The 5,757-nt window shown below is 29.7% G+C and overlaps 1 pseudogene; it reads left to right on the forward strand.

Moving 5' to 3' along the window:
• The first annotated feature begins 469 nt into the window (after positions 1 to 469).
• LOC138942846 (uncharacterized) lies at positions 470 to 5,430 on the forward strand (annotated as a pseudogene).
• The last annotated feature ends 327 nt before the right edge of the window (positions 5,431 to 5,757 follow it).

Below are 5,757 nucleotides of genomic sequence, written 5' to 3' on the forward strand. Positions count from 1 at the left end.
TTATTAAGGGTATTATATGCTATAATATCAAATCATATTGTTGATGTTAAGTGCGATTAAAATTCCTTTGATTTGCAAAGTATATCTTACAGGATGTATAATTCAAAAGAAAATTTTTTGTAAACTCAAAGTCGCATAAAACAAACTTACACCAAAGCAAAGTATAAGAACTTGGCGTGCCCGGGTCGTATTAAAATATATCGTCCCAGATTTGTATCGTTCATACAATATTTCATGTTATATGAAAATTATTGCATATATATTATATATACCCGGGAAACGCCAAGTTTTTATACTTTATATATATATATCTACAATGGATATCATTTACGGATAGACCTTAAATATTACTCTATATGTTTGTGGATATTATTCCTTTCTTTCATATGATTCGATATTTTTCTATCAGGTTTGTAGAACTTATAAAAGGAGATTACAGAGAGAGGTATTTAAAACTTCATCCAAAAGGATGAAGGTGGATGATATATTTTACCGTATATATCAACCAATTCAGCGAGATAACAATGATGAGAATAATGATGAATCTATTGATTTGGATGAAAATGATGTGCGCAATGGCTTTGATGAAGCTAATTTTATAGAATTTATAAATGATAATGAGAATATACAATTGACCAGTGATAAAGAGCACAATGATAGCGAAGAGGATACAGATATTCAATCTAATGTCAGCTTACAGAGTGAAAGACAGGATAATAATTCCGATAATAGTGAAGTTGAAAATGAAAATGTTCTTATTGTTAATGAGGATGAGAAAGAACAGTATCTTATTCAATTAATTCGAAAGTGGGCTTTAAAGGGTGGGCATCTTTCTATGAAAAAACTGGATAATCTATTTAAAAAATTAAGTACTGTTTTTATTCATATACCTAAATCATATAAAACTCTGTTGAGTACTCCAGTAAATTTAGAGATACATGAATTTAATGATGGATCACAGATATGATATAAAGGTATTAGAAGAAATTTGGATACTATATAGCTGGAATCATATTTACATATGTATGGTAGAATCATAATTGATATTAATATAGACGGATTATCACTATTTAAATCCTCAAAAGCGAAGTTTTGGCCAATTTTAGGCTACTTTACAATGACTAAATATGCTCCTTTCATTATAGCTATTTATTTTGGAAAAACAGATCCTCAAGATTTAAATACTTATCTTAAAAAGTATGTGAATGAAGTAGAAGATCTGCTTAATAATGATTATGTTTCTAATAATAAGAGATATCCATTTCAAATAAGGCATTATATTTGTGATGCATCTGCTCGCTCTTTTGTGAAATGTTGCATGTGTCACTGTGGCTATGCTTCTTGTGAGAAATGTACCGTTGTAGGCGAATGGATTGAAGATAGAGTGACATATATTAATCTAGATGAAAATCCAAGAACTGATTATTCATTTCTGCATCAGACTCAACCTCAACATCATCAAGATCATTCTATATTGGAAAGGATCAATATTGGAATGGTATCACAATTCCGATTGGATAGTCTTCATCTTGTACATCTGGGTGTCTTTAAAAGGTTGATCACAGCTTGGTGTAAATGGAATGGTTTATGGAAACTTCATAAAATTACTGTTGCTGCAATATCAAGAACATTAGAATTTCTTTCAGATTATTGCCCTCAAGATTTTAACAGGAAGTCACGATCATTAGAAGAATTGAAATTTTTCAAAGGAACAGAATTTCGTAGATTATGCTTGTGATGGTATCCTAGTTTTTAGGGACTTTTTGAATGTAAATATTTACAAGCATTTTCTTTTATTACATTCAGCTATATATATATTATCAAATCCTGTTCTGGTTCATTCTATGAATGATTATGCAAATCAGTTATTAAGAACATTTATTACACATGCTGCTACTATATATGAGAAGAAGTTCGTAGTATACAATGTTCATGCCATTATCTCATTTGGCAGAAGAATGTGCCTTACATGGCCATTTAGAATGTTTCAGTGCATTTAGATATGAAAATTTTCTGAAATCCATTAAGGACTTACTTCAATCTGGATACAAGCCTTTACATCAGGTTGTCAATAGAGATTTGGAGAGGAATGTATCTGTACAATCTGTATATCTGTATAAGTCATATTAGAAACTAATACCCCAAAAATTACATTATCTAAAAGACAGACACCGCAAACTGAAGTTGTGCATGATGAACACTATAAGCGTATTTCAATAGATGATGTTATTCTCTACAAACTGGGAAAAAGGATTCATGCTTCATAACAATTATTGACGAAATAATAATACTTGATGATATTGTTTACAGTGAAAACTTAATATTTTTAGTAGGAAGAGTATTCCAAAAAACTAAGAATTTTTACACATATCCTCTTCCTTCATTTATTCATAGAATCGTGTCTGTCTCTCAAATAAGTGAAAATATGAGAATTTTGTCAATATCTGAAATAAAAGCTAAATGTTGACTTTTGCCAGATTGTGACTCTTTTTTATGTATGCCATTATTGCATACATTTTCAGTTTTTCAAGCATTACAATAATCTTAAACCGCACTCTTCACAGTCCAAAATTTTTCTATATAAAAGTATGCATGCATAATTTTATTATTTATATCATATAATTTAAAACTAGCTAAAATTGCTAATGTTTAATCTTGTAATTTAGTTTGCAGTATTAAAGTTTGCACGCGAAGATGATAAAAGTGATGAGGAAGAAATTAATTATGAGATTGGTCTTACCAAATGGCTAACTGATATTGATGATCAAATGAAAGGTTTTACTTATTGGCCTCCATCTAATCAAGATGCTGGCAATTTTGTTAGGAAGGAAAAACCAGTAGACCGATCTTGGTCAAAATATTCAATTGAGGTCTTAAGGTATTACGGTAAGTGAATTTTGAAGTCACTTGAATTATTATGTAAACATTTATTATTTATTTTTTCTACTATCCTAATTATTAATCCTTATTATTTATTTTTTTATACTATCCTAATGTTTATTTCCTCCGTTTTATTGCAGATATCTATATAAAAGCAAGAGCTGCTGTTAAAGATTTTGTGGCAGAAGGTTTAGCCTATGAGACTGAAAAAGAAACTGGAAGGGAAAAACGAAAAAAAGTACGAAATCAACTTTTTGAAGACACCGATTCTGATGACGAAATTGTAAAGCGTAGCAAGAAATCAGTTCCAGCACCGCCAAATATTTCTTTCAAACGTGTACCGGTCAGAAAGGATATAATACAAAAACCAGAAAACGTGCTTAATAATCGTCTTTTTCCAATGACTTCCTTTCCTCCTTCAAAAGTGAGTTTGTCTCACATCATATGTTTGTAATAAATATTAAATTTAATTTAAAAAAATCATATTGCAAGTTCAAAAATTTTAATATTCTTGAAAAAAATTATTTGTTCAGGCATGCTCAAAAAGCAATGTTTTTGAGAAACTAAAGAGGACACGGGAGATGAATAACAATACTTCTGTTAGTCACACTATGTTAATTGCACATGAATCCAATTATAACAGTGACAGAAAATCATTTCGTAGAACAAAGTACAATCACTTATTAAGGAGACATCACTAGTAACTGCAGAAAGTATTCTGCCACAAAGCTGTGTTTCCTCTTTGGATGTAGATGAAGAGAATTTTGTATATAGTGAACAGAATGACACACAAAATAAGAAACGCCAGTGTAGAGATACTATGCAGCATGTTCCAAGTTTCTCTGCAGTTTTTCATGGCTCTCCTGCGCAAACGAGACGCTTTCAGTCCCCTTAAGTCTGGATTTCATCAGCGCATTCTTTTTACTTCCCCAGCAAAAAATTCTTCTGAAAATCCTGATGTTGATAAGTTTTCTTATAAAATTTTATAAAATATGATTTTTTAAAGATGTATTATATTTATTTCTTTTTTAATATTGGTGAAAAAGATAAGATATCAAAAGTGGCAAAGCTATGTGAGAGAATATATGTTCGATTAGAAGAAATTAATAAGAAGACAGATACAATCATTATGAATCAAGGCAGCCTCAATAGATCTCTTCTTCCGAATGAAAAGAGACTTCAAAAACCTATAAATCTTCCAGCTCTGCCTGTCAAGACAGAAGATCAATTGAATTTATTGGAAACATTTTTAGATGAGAACAATTTTGCAGCTGTGGTGAGCAAACATCTATTTTTATGTTGATATATATATATATATATATATATATATGTGTGTGTATGTATAATCATTTATTTACTTTTATATTTAATCACTTTTTAATATATACTAATTGTATCTAATGTGCCATTTTTCAAGAGAAAAAGCCTAAATTATTATTTAATTACCCTAACAACACACCTTCTCCGTAGGACATCCGGAGAGTATCCAGAGGACATTCAGAGGATATTAAACATCCTCTGGATAACCTCTGGATATCCTCTGGACACGTGTGCTGTTAGGGTAGTGTATTAGTATATTTGAACTCTTTACAGAATTGTTTCAAAAATGAAATGTTATTATATAATAATACTTACTGTTTTTAACATGTTTAGCATCGTACTTAAATAGCCAAGTGTCTGTGAGATTGCTGTCATGTTGCCAATAATAATGCAGTTGTTGGCAACATGACAGCAAACAACTGTATTATTGTTGGCAACGTGACAGCAATATGCAATAATCAATATGATTAATCAGGCTTGGTTATTTGGGATATATTACCTAACTATGAAATTATTTTTTCAATCTTTTCTCTTTCCCTCTTTCTCTCTGTTAAAAATGCTAAAAGTTTAGTTATGAATCAATTATTTTCAACAATTGCAAGTTCATGAAAGCATTCTGGAAGTGCATCATTAATCATATTTTATATTTCCTTGTAAAGAATATTATTTTTCCATTATTTTGAGATTATATCTTGATATCTTGAGATCTTATTTTTGATCTTATTGGAAGAACCAACATTGTATTTACAAACTCCATATAAAATTTTCTTTATAAATTAAGTAAAAATTCATAAAACTATGTTATCCTTTCACGCACAATTAAACAAGAATTAACTAAGAAGTAATGTTAAGGATAAGAAGTTAAACATAAGAAGATAATGTTAAAAATATGAAGTATGTTAAATCATTTAAATTAAATAAAAAACAGAAAGACTTGGTTTAATGGAACTTTAGTTAAATGTTGGAACATATAATTAATTAATAATTGCATTTTTAGCATTTTAATTTGAAAGAGAGAAGTTGAGAGATAAAAGAATTTATGGCCAATTGATGATATAAGATATTTTCTATTGTTATTTATTTCTATTCTTATCGTATCCCTCTCTTTCTCTATTTTTTCTAGTGCGATTATTTCAGTTCTTTTGTCACATCCAAGGATGTAGCCAAATCTACTGTCAAAATTGCTGTAAAAGTTCTTACAAACTTGATGGCATCCACAATGAGTTTTAAAGGGCAGAACACAAAACAAACCTTTTATAAATTGAAGATATGGGAGGCCATACAAGGTGAGAGTTACTCATGATATATTTTTTATACAGGTTTAAATATTATGCAATTACCTGATTTAATTTCCTGACATAAAATAAACCAACATCAATGTGATCACACATCAGAATAGATATTTTTCTGAATTATGTTTTGTACTATTGATTTGAATGTGATTCCATATATCTGTTTCAGGTTCATTGTTGATCAAATTTGATGATACAGAACTTTTCGAAGCAGAAGAAACCATGAAAACATGGTTGGCCAATACCCCATGGCGTAAACAAGATA

The sequence above is a fragment of the Polyergus mexicanus genome, unplaced genomic scaffold (genome assembly GCF_030449975.1).
Source record: "Polyergus mexicanus isolate NDT 795.1 unplaced genomic scaffold, iyPolMexi1.0 SCAF_24, whole genome shotgun sequence".
Taxonomy (NCBI): Eukaryota; Metazoa; Arthropoda; class Insecta; order Hymenoptera; family Formicidae; genus Polyergus; species Polyergus mexicanus.